General features: G+C 52.7%; 1 long non-coding RNA gene and 1 pseudogene across 1 annotated transcript in view; one reads left to right on the forward strand and one right to left on the reverse strand.

The window, feature by feature from the left end:
* The window catches only part of LOC149325022 (uncharacterized), a 155,700-nt gene extending 139,232 nt beyond the window's left edge, over positions 1 to 16,468 (forward strand). The window contains exon 4 of the long non-coding RNA XR_016285909.1: positions 16,241 to 16,468. This is a non-coding gene — a long non-coding RNA (uncharacterized LOC149325022). The remainder of the gene's footprint in view (positions 1 to 16,240) is intronic.
* On the reverse strand, positions 1,989 to 6,546 carry LOC149325023 (uncharacterized; annotated as a pseudogene).
* Positions 16,469 to 17,561: the final 1,093 nt, after the last annotated feature.

Below are 17,561 nucleotides of genomic sequence, written 5' to 3' on the forward strand. Positions count from 1 at the left end.
TAAAAGTATACATAGTACGCAATACCTAATTCTTGAATTGCAGGAAAGGACGAGGGAGCAGATTTTTGAGCCAATGCCGCAAAGGGGATGCAAAAGGGGCAAAGTGTTTGCGGCTCATTCTGCTGGGCACCTTTCCTGTTGCTTCTACCCAAAAGCAAAGCCCGAGAAGCAAGGGAAGTCCGGCGCACAGGAAACGTTTATTGGCCACAGCTCTGAACGACATGTTCACCGGTCCAGCGGCGTGGGTATTGCCGGCGTAATGTTGCCGACTTTGAGACAGAGACAGGGGCCCGGACCAACGATGGCGATCATTAGTTTCATTAAGGCTAAACCCTTTTTTATTTATGTCGACTATTTTGTGTCATCAAAACGTGTCTGCAGCAGCTGTGGTGTTCTCAGAAGAGGTAGGATCAAACGAATGGTTGTAATGGATAGAGGAGGACGTGAGGATGATGCGCCAAAAAATTGTGCCCATATGATGAGCAGTTAATCACAGCCAAACTGACGAATGACCGTCCAAATAGCGCGGACGTCGACATACTGAGAGGAAAGAATAACAACCGTCAACGGCAAAATAGTGAAAACATAAGGAAAAGAGTGAAAATAAAGTTTGAAGTGGATTTAAATGTTATTAGGGATAATTAATCCAGCAAGAAAGTTTCATTGGCATTGATTAAATAATATGAACGATTGAGGTGACAATGGATGTAAACAGAGTGAATGCGAATAAGGTGGTTAATGGCGAAAAAATATAAAATGATGTGATTGCAATCGAGAACCGTGATCAATGAGAATGATTAATCGGTGGCAATAAAAAACAAATAAATAGCTAATTAATGTGCTCATGAAGGCCAGTGTGATGCCAATTAATAGCAAAGAGGGGCAAAGAGTATCAAAGAGAAGGAAAGAGGGGCAGAGAGTATCATATGGAGGCAAAGAGAGACAACGAGTGTCATGGAGGCGTCAATGCTTTCGTATTCTCCAAAAGCAGGGTTATGCAGTGATCTCTATCGTTCTTGGCGCAAGGGGAGGTTTTGCCCAAAAGCGCTATGCCTCAAAGTATTTAGCGCCTGCCTAAACTCCGTCTCACAAGTTGCTTGCCGCATTGCGGAAGGTGAGGGCACCCTGATCCAAAATGAATGGAGCTCAACGCAAAATTGTGATGCTGCGCGTCTGTCACCCCCTCCCCGCCCCCCCCCCCCCCCCCACTAATTTGGCACTGGCATGTCTCTCCATCGATGTGAAAAAGGTGTACCAGCATTTAGCTTTTATATTTCTGCAGCAGGTGGTGCTTGATGTCTTTTTTCTTTGTTTTTGTTGGTTTTTGTATGGGCGAAAGCTCGTTCCAAAGGAAGCGGCCCAACTTTTTTTTCTTTTTGCTACAACCAATTCGTAAGAGTTCTTTCGTTGTCATGTAAGGGTTCATTTCAACGTATCTTCTACGTGTATGTACAAATACTTCAGTGTGGCTACTGACCTTCGAAGCTAGGTCTAATAAAGGCCGGTACAGCCGTATATCGATGGAGGCGAAATGCAAAACAAGCCCGTGGGCTGTACGATTTTAAACGCACAAACGGTAAAATAAAAAAAAAAGTCTGGAGCCCTCCACCACGGCGTATGCCACAGCACATCGGAGATTTCTGGCCTGCATTTTCGTTACGTTCACTGCGACAGTAATGAATAATCCCGACGCGCACTCCACCGCAATGCATCACACTAATTCTGCCGCCTTTGCCACTGGCGCTTTGAATACCGCTGGACACTCCGAATCGTCGTGGTTCCTGCGCAGCCTGGATGGTCCGTAAATTCACACCCGACTACGCGTGTGGCCGGGGTTTACCCACGTTTCTTTGGTGAAAAAAATGGCCTTCCTCGCCGTCCCAGGTACTCTACCTGGCGAGGTACGGGTGGTGGTGGTGGTAAAAACTTTTTAATAAACAAAAGGAGAGTTTGCAGACCAAAAATGGCCCTTTACATAGGTGGAGTCCTTAGTCCGGGACCCCGCTGGTCATGGCCGCTACTCGCGCCCGTTGGACTAGAGCCCATTGAGACTCCAGCCCCGTGCAGTTGAGCAGGGCTGCCTCCCATGTCTCTCGGGAAGGGGAAGGATTGGGGGGAACGGAAGGATTCTTTTGACAGGCCCAAACCATGTGGAAGCTATCGGGTACTTCCCCACAGTGATTGCAGCACCCATCAATTTTGGGGTCGAAATGTTTCACTATTGCAGGACAGAACAGAGTTTTGGTCTGCAAGCTCCTCAGAGTTCGCTCATCAGCTTTACTCACGCCCTTAGCAGGGACCGGGAAAAGCCGATGGCGTTCGCAATAGTCGTCCAGAATTTCTCTGAACCGCAGAAGCGGTTGCACAATCTCCGAGCTGGAAGAGCCTGGATGGGGTGCCCGGTAGGTAAGCGCTCGGGCAGCCGCGTCCGCAGCCTCATTACCTCTAACGCCCTGATGGCCCGGAGTCCAAACTATGCGTTTGGGCGAAGGGTCCGATTCCCTCGCTGCGCGCTTTAATATACTGTAGGCTAAAGGTGAAATCTCGCCAGCCAGGTAGTGTTGACAGGCTCGACGCGAATCTGTCACGATTACCTTCGAATTCAAGTCCAAGGCGGCAAGCGCAATGGCTACTTCCTCGGCCTGCCCTGAATTTCGAGCTCAAAAGGAGAGCCCGTTAACGCATTGATCCTGGTGAGCTACTGCGGCCGTGTAGAATTCACTGGGCGACGGCCGTGCCATGTCAACGTAGTATACGCCCTGTTTGGATCCGTGTTGGTGTTCGAGGGCGCGAGCGAGCGCCTCTCGTCTGCCTTCGTGTGTATGTGTGCCCATGTTGCGCGGGAGTGGAGGGACCCAGAGCTTGTGACGCCATAGCTCCGGTATCCGACACGTCTCCTCTGGAGTACACTCGTGATGGATGTGCAAGCGGTCTAGCAGGCGGCGCCCGGATGCCGTCTGCGAGAGTCACGAGGTGGGCCTCCCGTAACTCCTGGTAGGAGTTGATCACCCCCAACGCCGACAACTTAGCATTGGAGGTGGGCACTGGGAGACCCAGTGCTCGCTTTGTAGCCTTTCTAACGATGGTGCCGATTCTTATTTCTTGTTGTTTCGTAGTGCGAAGGTAGGGAACGGAGCAGAGGATCCTGCTGGTCACGAAGGCATGGGCGAGCCGAAGCGCGTCCCCGCCTCGCAACCCGCCGCGCTTGTTAGAAACGCGATGGATCATGCGTCCGCCCTGTTCGCCTACGCGCTTGAGTTTAGCAATAGTGGATTCCGGGCTGAGCCTGCTATGGATGAACAGACCTAGTATGCGGAGCTCCCCGACCTCTTTGATAGGACCTGCCGTCAGAGAGATTTGCAAACTCGTGTTGTCTCTAGGATTGGATCTGATGTGCAGAAGTTCAAATTTTTCGGGAGCACATTGGAGACCACAGCCGACAGCGTAGCTATCGGTTGTGGTGGCGGCCCGCTGAAGGCGATCCTCCATTTCCCCAAGGCTCCCTTCGGTAGTCCAAATTGTTATGTCATCCGCTTAGAGTGCGTGATGAATGCCTTCCACCCGGGCCAATTGTTGGGAAAGCTGCATCATGGCAATGCTGAAAAGAAGTGGCGACAAGACCGCCCCTTGGGGTGTACCCCGTGTACCCATCGTGTATGGTCCGTATTCGTCGTCCTCATTCTTGAGGAAGGCCTGACGCTTCAAGAGAAAGTCTCTTACATATGTGAATGCCTTGCGCTCACAATCGGTGGTACTCAAGTTAGCCAAAATGCTGCTATGACGAATGTTGTCAAAGGCCCCCTTAAGATCAAGGGCAAGGATGGCCTTGTCGTTGTGGCGCATGGCATTGGGTCGTATTATATAGCGGTGTAACTGGAGGAGGACGTCCTGCGCAGACATATGCGGTCTGAACCCGAACATAGTGCCTGCAAAGAGGCCCTTGGTCTCTATGTGTGGAGAGAGGCGATCCCTAACCATCGTCTCCATAAACTTGCCCACACAAGAGGTTAGTGAGATGGGCCTCAGGTTGTCGGTATTCACTGGCTTGCCTGGCTTAGGGATGAAAGTGATCAAGGAGGTCTTCCATTCGGGAGGGAGCGGACGCCCGTCCCAAATCTGGTTAATGTACACTAGCAGGTGAACGTAGGCCGATTCTGGCAGTTTAGCCAACAGATTGACTGTTATGCGATCCCGACTCGGAGCCTTACCTCGCCGCATTTTAGCTAAAGCCGCCTTAAGGACGTGTAACTCAAAAGGAGCATCAATGTCGGGATTCGGCTTTCCCGCGTACTCGTACTCGGGCCCAACTGGGTCCTCTATGCGGCAGAGATATCTGTCGCACAGGGTGTCCGCGAGTTGAGCCGCCGTACCTTGGTACCCGTGCAAAGCCTACCGGAGCTGTCTTTGCGTCTTCCCTCTGATTTGAGCGGCGTCGATGAGACTGCGAAAGAAGCGTCATGTTCCTCTCGAGCTCATCTGACGCGCTGCCGAATTACACTTCTCTATACAATTTGAATCAGTGAGCTGGGCAGCATACGCCGCAGCCTGCTCCATGAGGTCGACAATGCGAGCCTTAAATTTGCGATTCAGCTTTTGCTTCTTCCACCGTTTGGTAAGACTCCGGCGAGCCTGCCGCAAGTGCAGGGGGTGATTGTCCACTGCAGGGATCTCTTCGGTGGTCTGAAGTGTCGTGACGTGTTGTCTTTGTAGTGTGTATAATTGCTTTGCCCACTCCGCATACCCGCCGGAAAAGAGCATGGAAGGTATCTGTTGTGTTCGAATATTATGCCAATTGGTCAATTCTTTTTGCGAGCCGCCTTCGCCAAAAGAGTAACCCGGAGAAGGCAGTGATGGCTACCAAGAGTCTTTCCCAGGTTCTCCCAGGTAGCGTCTCTGGTGTTCGTAATGACAGTCAGGTCAGGGCATGTGTCTCATGTAACCGAGTTGCCCACACGTGTGGGACAACACGGATCCGTGAGGAGTGTAAGATGAAGTGTGGAGATGAGCTCAGCCAGCTTGCGTCCTCTGGCCTTCTCAAAGTGGTAGCCCCAATGTAGGCTGGGAGCATTGAAGTCCCCAACGATCACTAGAGGTTCCTTGTCAGCCGATTTGAGCGCGCGGTGGAAGATTTCGTTGAAGGTGACGCGCGGCTTATGCAGGGGGCAGTAAATGTTAAGGACATGTATTGATGAGTCGCGGCGCTTGAGCGGCAGGACCTTGACCATACTGCATTCCTGTTCAGTCTCCAGTTTGAGGTCTACTGGGATTGCGGTGTACGCCTTGTTCACCAGGATGCACTTTGTAGGACCCCTTGAAACGAGCTATACCCTGTGAATTTAGCATCTGCGCCGGATTCCTGAAGAGCTAGGAGCGCCGGTGCGGTACCGATAGACTGCAGGTAGAGCTGGAGGTGCGACCGTTTCTTCCAGCTCCGTAGACCCCTGCAGTTCCACTCGCTCCGAATTGTTGTTGGCTTTCCGCTGGGGTCGGCTAGCCATCGTGAACGTGATTGTTTAATTTTGGGGGGCAGGTCCCACCCCCGAAGGTGATGGGGCCTCATGCAGATGCACCAGCACGTCCGGAGAGAGAGCGGCCGGAATGTTTTCTAGTGAGCCTGTGGCCTGGTGAAGGACCACCTTCCGCCTGCGGAGGTCTGGTCGCAGAGACCGCGAGCCGGAGCGGCTTTGACTGAGTTGAGCTCCAATTTGGCCCTGAACGACAGAGAGAGCTGTCTCAGCAACCTGTGTCCCTATAGCAGGCATGATTTTTGCTCATTCGGCCTGAAGAAGCTGCTGAATGGAGCCCCGGACCGCTTCCATGATTTTACCTGGCAGAGCATCAATTTCGCTCTCCAGATTGTACTGGCGGCTCTCCGCCACTGGCAGCCTACCAACCACTGTGCTGGCCGACTGCTGCGACACGCTAGTCAGCCCGGATGCGACCGAGGCATTCTCATCTCGGTCCTCCGGCTCGGCTAGTTCTGTAGGCTCGGAAGGACCAGCTTGAGGTTTTTTACGTCCCTCTAACTTAGCCTTCAGCTCCCGAATTTTCCGCGCGAAGAAATCTGTTTGGCGCCTAAGTTCAACATTTTGCCTCTGTAGGACGGCTTCGGTTGGAGAGATGAAGAGAGAGAGCCCTAGCCCCATCGCTCACCTTGTTTTGGGCGGTCGCTAGAGGCGGGAAATACCCAGCGCTGAAGTTCGGCGACCTCGCCTGGGTCCCGGACTTAAAGCCGCCTTGACAGGACTGGACTTGCCCGGCGCAGAAGTGGACTTGCTGTCTTTGGCATTGGTGGGCGGAGCTTGCTTCTGAGCCGACTTCCGCTTGCTTTCACTCCGTGATGGTCTTGGCTTGATCGGTTTCCGGTACTTGCCGACGCAACCTGCAGCACCGGTGAAGTGGGCACCCGCGCACAGCAGACATCGGGGGGTGCACTCATGTTGTGCCATGCCCTCGGGTGTGGTGGCCACCTGAGAGCCACAGAGACCGCAGCGTCCCGACTGAGGCCGCGGGCAGATGTCAGCTCGGTGCCCCACCGTGCCGCATCGATGACAGGCGGAGATCGTCTTCTTTTACAGTCTCACAGGGATGCCATGGTCGCTACAGAAGATTTGGCGGGGTACCTTCTTCCCTTGAAAGGTGACCACTGCGATGGCGGTGCCGCCCAGCTTACGCACAGAAAGGATTTCTCCGTGTCTTCACTCCAACTTCTGCCAACGTTTCGCCGGGGTGAACGTTGATCACTCCCTTTCAGACCTCGCCAGAAGCCTTGGCGTGCCCGCGAAACAGAAGCTGGCGGTCGCCGACCGTCAGCATGACATCGCCGAGGAGCTTCTCAGCGGCTGGCACAGAGTTCAGGGCACACACTAGCACATTTTGGTCCCTGTTGTGACGCAAGGTAGCAGATCCCACCGCTGCCACCAGTTGTTGAGACGCAAGGTAGCAGATCCCACCGCTGCCACCAGTTGTTACGGCTCGAGGTAGCGTGGCCAGTTGTTGCGTCACCAAGGGGGCTCGTCCGAGATGAAGGAACTGTCTGAACTTCAGATGGTTGGAGATTACAAAAACAAGCAGATTTAATGGCAAGAAACTGTGACACTTATTTACAAAAATTTACAAAGGAAGAACAAGGAATCAAAATTTAAGAGTTCAAAGCGTCGAGCGTCTGGATGAGCCTGTTATCCAAGGCTCAGAGCCACTGGATGAACCTATTACCCAAGGTTCAGAGCCACACTGGATGAACCTATTACCGAAGGTCCAGAGCCACACTGGATGAACCTATTACCGAAGGTCCAGAGCGTTCGTGCCCACTTTGGTCGCAGGTTATATAGCCCAAGACTCCGCCCCTGCACCAGGCGACATTCCATCGCGACACAAAAGATCGGCACCAGCACCGCCATCGAAGACCTGTTGAGCCTCCTCACTAGGCGGTAACTCATCGTGGCACAAAAGATCGGCACCACACGTCACTGCCAACTAAGACACCTGCTTAGAGCCCGCACGTGGGAACTGGCGAGTCCGCATTCCTAAGTCCGCAGTCCGCATTCCTATAGCATTGTGTCGTGTTGACGTCACAGCCGCAGCTGCGCAGGCTTCCTCTGATTCGTTCCGGGTTTTTTTTTTCAAGACGAGGGGCACCCTTTCTTCTCCTGTCGTCGGTTGCTTCTTGAAGGGGAGGTCGTTTTCGCCGAGCCGAGTGTGGGAAGAGCCTCATTGGCCACTTCCCAGAAAGTCACCCTTTTCTGTGAGGTCATCGTGGGGTCAAGTTGAAGTCAAACGACCCGTCAAAATTGCCGCTACGCTTCATCTTGGGTCTCAAGATGAATCGTAACAGCTACCTCCCCCACCAGACGAGTCTCGGCGAGTAGCAGTCATCGCTGCTGCACGAAGAGACGACTTGCAGAAGCATGCTAGAAGCCCTCTGCCGCTCGCAACGTGGTCTTCTATTACGCCGGCCAAATTCTTTGAGGCGTATCTGAAACTTCAACCACATGCACAAGCAAGCACTCAACTTCCCTCCGAGCAAACCAGTTCCAAAAGAGGGTGCTATAATCCGGTCAGTATAGCCATTGTGAATAGCTCACACTGAAAACTCCCAGGACCTACGCAAGCTGAGAAAACCCGAACCTGCTACTGTGCCCTTCACTTTCAAAAACGCACGAAAAAAACCTATAGTAGCAATTTTGGTTCATAAAGAGCATTCCGGACTGCTGTAGTCCACTGTAGTCCACTAACACCACTCAGCTTTACCACTAAAAATGGGAACTCGTTTGCCTTCACCCCTGTCTCGTTTTTTTACAGTGAGTCAATGCACCAAAAAAAAAAAAAAAAGAGGCAAACACTTATTCCCCGAATTGGACATTCTTTAGCCGCGCCCTGCGCGGTCGTGGTCGGATGGCCGGTCTACAAGCAGGTGCTTCAAGTAAACTGCGAAGTTGATTGGTTCCGCCTCTGCTCGACCTACTGCGGAAAGGGTGCCTCCTCCATTTCTCTGTCCCTGCCTGCCGCGACTCCCTCCGACTCACGCGCTCTCTGCGGCGACCCTTTGTGCGGCTGTCGAGCCCTATTCTTCGTAACGCAAAGCATGCGTCTCGTGTCCAACGACCACGCCGTCTGTCCCTCTTTTGGCCTGCAAGGGCAGTCACCTGGGCTTTCATCGGGCCTATCCGCCTGCGGGAAAATTTCACTGATTTTCCTTTTCGGTCACTAGCTTTCGTGGTGCCGTCCCTTTTTGATCTGCCGGCCTTTGCATCAGCATCAACACCTGCACTGGCACTTCTCAATTGCTTGTCGCGTTCGCGATGTTTCTTCGATGGACAATGGTGCTTTCGGCCTGCAAGGGCAGTGACCTTGGCTTTCCTCGGGCCCAGCCGCCTTCGGGAAAATGACACTGTTGGTTTACCCTTTCCCTCAACAGTTCTCGCGGTGCTGTCCCGAGTTAATTTGCCGGCCCTCGCATCAGCATTAACACCTGCCCTAGCCTTTCTCAGTCGCTTGTCGCGTTCGCGATGTTTCTTGGGTAGCGACGCTATTCGTGCTTTACTCTGAATGCCAGGCGACGGTTTAACTGACGGATTGTCTACTCCGATGGTTTCGTCTGAGCTGCAAAGCTCATTTTCCTGCTGTTTTACCATCGGAGCAGCATCCTCCTCATTACGGGCAACAGAAACAATCTCGTCTGTACGGCACTTTCCGGCGAGCGTTGCGCTCCTGCCTGGCGCTTCACTGTTGCCGTCAGGCAATTCCCGTTCATTCTTTGTGCCGCTTAGTACCGGCGCCTCAACTTCTTGACTGCTAGTGCTCGCCAGCTGCACCAGCGGTGTCCCCTCTCTGGCTCTGTCATTTCTTTCACACCGAACCTCACTGCATTCTTTCTGGCGCGGGACATCTGCCTTATCTACCAATGCGCCATCTGTCTCAGGGCTAACAGTAAGCGTTTCTCCCGTCTCATCTTCCTTGCATGGCTTCCCGTTCACTACCAGGTCATGCATGTAAGGTTTCAGCAGCTTCATGTTTTCATCGCAGTCACTGACAAACGAGAACGCCACCTTTTCTTTTCGGCAGTTCATTGCTATGTGACCCGGCTCATTGCATCTGTAACAAGTGAGCGGCCTCCTAGCCTCAAACGCGGCTTTTTCTTTCTGTGCTTTGGCCACTTTTGCACCCTTCTCACTGTCGTCCTGTTTTTGAGGTTTCTCGTAAGGAACCTTCCTTTCTTTCTTCTCGACTGTAGAGCTCGCAAAGTGCCTCTCGGGACGATAATTCGCACTCCTTCCGAAATTACTGGGCCTATCAACTCTAGTGGTGTTGCTAAACTGCCGGCGCGAAGCGTACTCTTCAACGAGTTCGGCAGCTTTCGTCGCCGACGCTACGTTGTCCCGGTCCCTTAGCCAATTTTTCTCCTCTTCAGGGAGGCAGTTGTAAAACTGCTCCAACAAAATTCTCTCAACTACAGCGTCCCGGTCACTATACGACTCCGTACTCTTTAGCCACTCAACCAAGTTCACTTTCAAATTGTATAAGAAATCGGGATAGCTCTCGTCCCTCGACTTCTTAGCTCCCCAAAATCTTTGCCTGAACGCTTCGGCGCTAAGTCTATACTTTCTTAGAAGGCAAGCCTTGACCTTCTCGTAGTTGTCCGCGTCCTCCCTACTGAGCCGCGCGACAACCTCCGCTGCCTCGCAGGGCAGAACCGTCAGTAACCTTTGAGACCAAGTTTCTTGACTGTAGGCGAGGTTCTCGCAGGTTCGTTCAAAATTTACAAGATACAGACCGATATCCCTTGATACCACATATGGCTGCATGTGCTTAGACATCTTGAACCCTGTCTCCTTGCTGAGAAGAGGTACCACTTGCTGGGGACAACTTCCCAACCTCTTGCTCAACTCTTCTTCTAATTTACTGAGCTCAGCCCTTTTCTTCAGTAATTTTGCTTCCCTCTCACGTTCGCGCTGACGCCACTTTTCCTCTCTTTCTCGCTCTTCCTTTTTTTGTTCGATGAGACTCCACTCTTCAATGAGCTCCTCATCATGTGCCCCCAAATCAGTAATGGCCTGAATTATCATGGGTTTTCGTGCCAAACCCCTTGTCTCAATCCCCAATTCCTCACACAACAGCAACAGGTCCGACTCCTGCAGTTTCTGTAGGTCCATGATAGTTCTGAGTCTGAGCTATTTCCAAAACAACTATGCAAAAATACCAAACCTGTAAGATTTAAGCACAGGTGTCTACCAGTTCTAAATTTTAACCCTCTCTTAGAACCTGGTCCACATCAAAGGAAAAGCCAAGCACTCACCCACACACGTGATCATGACCCGAGACAGCTGCACTCTCGCTGGCCGACCGTTGTTGTCGCTTGTGGCTTCAGAGTCCCATCGCTGATCCACAGTTGTTGGGTCTTCGTATCTCACCAGTCTTTTCAGATCCCAAGGCTTCGGATCCCAGGCTTCGGATCCCTCGGCTTCGGATCCCACCGCTGTTCACCAGTTGTTGTGACGCAAGGTAGCAGATCCCACCGCTGCCACCAGTTGTTGCGTCTCGAGGTAGCGTGGCTGGGATGAGGAACGTCTGAATCTTCGCAGTTGGCGATTACAAAAACAAGCAGATTTAATGGCAAGAAACTGTGACACTTATTTACAAAAATTTACAAAGGAAGAACAAGGAATCAAAATTTAAGAGTTCAAAGCGTCGAGCGTCTGGATGAGCCTGTTATCCAAGGCTCAGAGCCACTGGATGAACCTATTACCCAAGGTTCAGAGCCACACTGGATGAACCTATTACCGAAGGTCCAGAGCCACACTGGATGAACCTATTACCGAAGGTCCAGAGCGTTCGTGCCCACTTTGGTCGCAGGTTATATAGCCCAAGACTCCGCCCCTGCACCAGGCGACATTCCATCGCGACACAAAAGATCGGCACCAGCACCGCCATCGAAGACCTGTTGAGCCTCCTCACTAGGCGGTAACTCATCGTGGCACAAAAGATCGGCACCACACGTCACTGCCAACTAAGACACCTGCTTAGAGCCCGCACGTGGGAACTGGCGAGTCCGCATTCCTAAGTCCGCAGTCCGCATTCCTATAGCATTGTGTCGTGTTGACGTCACAGCCGCAGCTGCGCAGGCTTCCTCTGATTCGTTCCGGGTTTTTTTTTCAAGACGAGGGACACCCTTTCTTCTCCTGTCGTCGGTTGCTTCTTGAAGGGGAGGTCGTTTTCGCCGAGCCGAGTGTGGGAAGAGCCTCATTGGCCACTTCCCAGAAAGTCACCCTTTTCTGTGAGGTCATCGTGGGGTCAAGTTGAAGTCAAACGACCCGTCAAAATTGCCGCTACGCTTCATCTCGGGTCTCAAGATGAATCGTAACATCCCACACGGGCCATACAGAGAGTTGCACCTGTCCACAGTCCCGTATGATGTTGCGCACGGCAACTCCGGCTTCACCTGGAACGAAGGTGGCCTTCAGATCCAGCGTCTTGCGTGGCTTGAGCACCACGATGAGTTCGTGTCGTCCAATGCGCGGCGTCTGCTGCGGCCGCCACTGGGGTTTGCATGTTGCGCCCTTCAAGGCCGCGCCACCGACACTCCCTTGCGAAGCGTTCGCGGACCGAACTGCCGCCTGGTGCTGGGCGGCGGCTCCATTTGGCTTGGGAGCGTTCGTCTTCTGCCGGCATCTCGAGATTTTGACCATATCTTCCAAATAGTCATCTTCCGATGTTGGAAGGTCCTCGGGTTGAGCCGTTTCCATGCGTACGACTTGCATGGGACAGAGTAGATTGAGACCCTAGATTGGGTCTCTCCCGCACCACTGATGTATCGCGGGGCAGCGGATCATAGCCGGTAACCGTATTGGGAGCCGCCATCGCCGGGGAATCCTCAGCCGGGGCTGGCTAACGCCGGCGAACGCCCCGCCGCCGTTAGGCTTAGCGCCGTGGCGGTGGGAGAAATCTTCAAAATCTCAGAATTTCGTCAGAAATGGGCCCACCTTGATGGAAGTGGTGCCCACTTGTGCCGCTGATCTTCGCGGAGACGATGGTGCCAAGATTCGTGGGGTCCGAGTTGACAGACCGCAATAAGGAGCGATCAGAAGCGGAGCCGATGTGCGCACGTCTTCTCCCTACGCGCGCCCTCAGCGTCCCCGCGAGGTACCGGAGGCCACACTGCACGATATGCGTCACTTCGATCAGCAGTGCATTCCGAGAGATTTTTTTGCGAAAGCAACACTACGCCCACCGTTTCGCCTGTTCAGCGTGGCCGCACTTTCGCCATGGCGGTGACTCCACGAATGAGCTTGAGGCGTCGCCTAGCAACCGCAGCAGCTGCCCCCACCGTGCTTCACCAGATGGCGCCGCCGCCGCCGGCGCTCGGTTCGCCAGTTGTGCGTAGTAGAGGGGGAGTAGGTGTCGTTTCGAGGGTATATATACGGTTTGCCTCAGTGGAGACTAGTCTACGCCATAAATGCAGTAGAAACCAAGACACATTACTTTACTGACCGTCGAAGCGTATTCATTGGTGTAAAGAAAATTTTAACCAATGCTTAACTATGTGTCTTCGTGTATAAGCAATAGAGCTTAGCCAGAACGCGTAACCATAAGCGAATCCTGAGCGTAGCCAGGCAACCGTTGCTTTCACAGCACAACCACGTTTAACCACAGCTAAACCACTGCCATTTTTCGTCTACTGGAAGCCGAGCTTCTCCCGAGCCGAGCATCTGTTGCATCGTCGCTCTAGCCACGGTCGGCAGCGTGTCGTCCTCTTTGGTACGCAGCACCACCTTGGCGATAGATGGCCTTTCCCCTCTCTGGAAGAAGCTGTGCGCCACCCTATGCAACACGCTCAGGTCAACACTGTCCAGCTTCTTCGTCCGCTCATTGCCTTTTCTATACAAACGCTTCTTGGGTGACAGCATTATACCCGCCTTCTGCGTCTGCTCTGTACACTCGTAGAGCGTTCGCTCGCTCACCTTGGTGAGATATGCTGCACTCTTGGTGTTCGAGTTCAAACCTTAACAACCCGCGCGCTCGACGCAAAACGCTTCAAGAACGTTTAAATCCAACTGCTTCTTTGAGAAAAACGCGCACACTCGATTTACGGCACACAGGCGAGACGGGCCACACTATGGACTCAGACGGAGCCATGTTGCCGAAAGACTGCACATCATCATCACCTCGCAATAGGCCCCTCTGAGCTGTGTGCGCGCGAGCTTTGTCTATTGATTTCTGGACTGATTAATCTTGAAAGTAGTTCGGACGGCGCGAAGTGTCTCCTTTGTCTTTGTTGTTTTCGCGCCGTCCGAACTACTTTCAAGATATTGATACATGCATTCGAAGAAGAGACAGAAGTAGTGCATGCGCTAGAAGAGGAAGAAGTTAGTTGGCTCTCTCGCGCGCGCTCGAACCACTGGGTGACCGCCGCAGGTTTTTCGTCTCTGCGCGGGTGTTCTTTTTGGCGTTGCACGCTACAGTTTGGTGGAGCAGTGCTGGGTACGCTTCCCGACCTGCAAACTCCTTACAGCGTCACTACGGAGCTCACACCGGTTCACCAGCGACCCAGCCGCCGTCTCCGCGGAGAGTCGCCTGAATTTGGGCCCCTTCCCCCGCCAACAAGGACGACGCAGCCTCGACCGCCGAGTCCAACTGACATGGCCACTGACACCAGGACCCAGCCGCCGATCCAGCCTCTACCGTCGAGTCCAACTGCCATGGCCGCTGACACCAGGCCCCTGGCGCCGATCCTTTGCCACCCACCGCGAACACCGCCATCTTTTCACGGTGACGTGTTCGAAGACGCTGAGGACTGGCTGGAGACGTTCGAGCGGGTCGCACGCTACAACGGCTGGTGCGACGAGCGCAAGCTGAATAACGTCTACTTTGCCCTGGAAGAGTCTGCTCGGACGTGGTTTGAAAACCACGAGGCTACACTTCCCACCTGGGAGACGTTTTGCCGGAGTCTCCTGGCTACGTTCCCCAACGCTGACCGCCGGGAGAAGGCTGAAGCTGCGCTGCACTCCCGAAATCAGCGCACGAACGAAAGCGTGCGCATGTACACCGAAGACATGGCCCGTCTTTTCAAGCGCGCCGACCCCAACATGACAGAGGAGAAGAAGCTGCGCATAAGCTGCGCCATCTCATGCGTGGGGTTAAGCAGGAGCTGTTCGCGGGCCTCGTGCGCAGCCCACCCCGCACGGTGGCGGAATTTCTAACCGAGGCGACCACGATGGAGACGACGCTGCAACAACGGGCCCGCCAGTACAACCGGGACATCAACTGCATGGTGCCCGAAGGCTTTTCGTCGTGTCTCGGCGGCAGTGCAGACACCTTGCGTGAACTAATTCGCTCCGTTGTCCGGGAGGAACTGCAACGGATCCATCTGCCTCAGGTTGCACCTGCGCCGCTGGCAGCGCTGTCCGAAGTTGTCAGGGACGAGGTGCGACAGGCTGCGCAGGCACCTCCTGTCCCCGAAGCGCCATCCCGGTTCGATGAACGACCCACGTACGCATCTGTTGTACGTCGCACGACAGGCTACGGTCCCATTGCCCCAACGCCTGGCGTGAGCAACATCGGCACATGTCACGCAAGCGTGCCTGGTTACGGTGTGACCCCGTCGACCTCCGTGAGTAACATCGCCACGTATTCTGCAACCGCATCTGCTACAGCTGGGCCACGCCCTCGCAAGTCGGATTTGTGGCGTACACCGGACCGCAGGCCTCTCTGCTACCACTGTGGGGAGCCTGGTCACCTCTACCGCGCCTGTCCGTACCGCCAAGTGGGCCTTCGCGGTTTCCATCCCGACGCACCCTGCCCTCAGAACGGCGAACGACCGCATGAGATTGCACAGCATCTCTGGGCACGCCAGAACCCTGCCTACTCTGGAAGGCGCGAGTCCCGTTCCCCTTCGCCTCTCCGTTATCGCTCTTCCAGCCCTGGCCGCCAGAGTAGCTCTGCTGGCCGTCGCTCGCCGAGTCCGCGTCGGGAAAACTAACACCAGCGACCTCTGGAGGCAAGGCCGCTGACGTCGGGACGTGTCAAGATCCTCCATCGCGGAACCCTCGAGCCGACGATACCCGGACAGAGATAGGCAGCGACAGTATCAATATGAACCAACTAGCCCAAATCAAAGTACTTCTTGGACTGATTAAAGCGCTCTCAATATTTTAGGAATGTCATTCCTAACTACCTTTTAAATTTCTGTGTTCATAGTTTGAAGAAAATAGCCCTAGACAGGTGAAATATTTCGGGGACTATTTGCTGTGCTCCTGCAGCCGAGAAACAGTACTGCACCAGGCTAGGGGAAAGCTTCTACCTCCTGCATCGCCTGTGAACACCAGTGGCACTGCCGGCGGCAACCCCATATATCCCGTGTGCGAGGCGGATGCTCAAGCCAATAGGCCACCATTGCGAAATAATTTGCAGTTTCTGGTAGGATATTACTCCTTGCGAACATGCAAAAAAAATAGCGCAGGAACAGAACAGGGACAAGCAAGGACAAACACGAGCGCTCGTGTCCGTCCTTGCTTGTCCCGGTTCTGCCCCTGCTCTATTTTTGTTTGACATGTTCGCATGAAGTGATGTTCTACTAGAAACTGCAAATTACTACTGTGCGTTTTTGCTTGTGTCTGTTATGTTACTGCGCTTTTTTTGTTTCACATGTGTAACCAACAAGCCCAAACTGCCAGCTCCTTGCGAGCGATGGGTATTTTCATGGCATTTATTTATACGCGACTTTTGGCTTCTGCTTACCTTTCAGTGCGTTGCCTCCAGTGAATGCTGCGTGCCACTTATGTGCCTTGAAAGCAGATGTCGACTGACCTGGCGCTGACAGGAAGACGTCGCTGGCCGTCCTAAACACGCAAACAAGGAAGGCGCAGCAGGAAGGGCCTCATGCATATCTTTTCTTTTTTAATTGGCAACCATTTTGTCAAACTCCGGTCTCACATTGTGAGGTTCTAAAATAAATGCAGAAACGAAAAAGGAATGCAAATGATCTTTCTGGCTTTATCTCTGGCTCCCTTATTCAAGGACAGACCCCCCTGAGTAATAAAAAGCGGTCTCCAATGAATCGCTCGACAAAAAGAACAAAACAAGAACACATGCCGACCAGGCTTGCACCCGCAGTAGCGGCAGCCGCGCAGCGTTGAAAGTGTGAAATTTTCTTTCGCGCAAAATAACATAAGACTGATAACCAGATGTAAATAACCTTAATTTTTGTAGATATTTCTTTAGCTAATATATAACACCGGATGCAAATACGCTTTCTCGCCACATAGCCAAAGGCTTCTTGTTGGTCCAATCAACGAAACATACATAATATGGGCCACACGTGTGGACGCCATCGTGGAAAGTTATGACTCAGCATAAACCTGAGACAATTCACGTAACGAGGACGCGATGAATGTAACGAAACTATTTGCGAGAGGACAGTTTCGGTTGCAGCATCTTCTTTTATAAACAAATAAATTGGGACAACCGCAAAAAATAAAAATAAAAACAAATACGCACGAGTCGGTAACTTAGTTGTGCGCTGCACTACTAAGAATAATGAAAAGTATTTGAATCAGACACCATGCTCACCACAGGCATAAGAAATGACACCACGTATGCAATGAGGAGAAAAAGAGGCAATAACATCGACCTCACGAAACATGTCACGCATATTTTATTTATGGAAGAAACTACTTTAGAGAAGTTACTAGTTACTATTCTGAATAGTACTTTGACACCTTCCTTTTTTCATACAAGTTGTGGCTTGCAAGTAAGTTGAAGTAATGATTTTTCGCTGCCCTAGATGGTTTGTTTTCAACGCCGCCATGGCTACTTTTTTTATGGTAGGGACTCACCTTGAACCGTTGCAGTCCACTAAGGCGTCCACTGTCCCAGGGGGCCAGTTTTGCACCTTTCCTTTCTTTTGATTTGTCTGAAGGTGAAATCAAGTTCATTTTCCTTTCTTACAAAGGAGGAGCCGGGACCGAAAGCTGTGGTAACGGATTGACTGAAGATCCCGACTCCTTGAGACAGTGGCAGTACAGAAGGAAGGCGAGGGTCACATCATTCACATCAATTAGTAATGC

This window comes from Amblyomma mixtum, chromosome 10 (genome assembly GCF_055824585.1).
Source record: "Amblyomma mixtum isolate Tamu chromosome 10, ASM5582458v1, whole genome shotgun sequence".
Lineage (NCBI taxonomy): Eukaryota > Metazoa > Arthropoda > Arachnida > Ixodida > Ixodidae > Amblyomma > Amblyomma mixtum.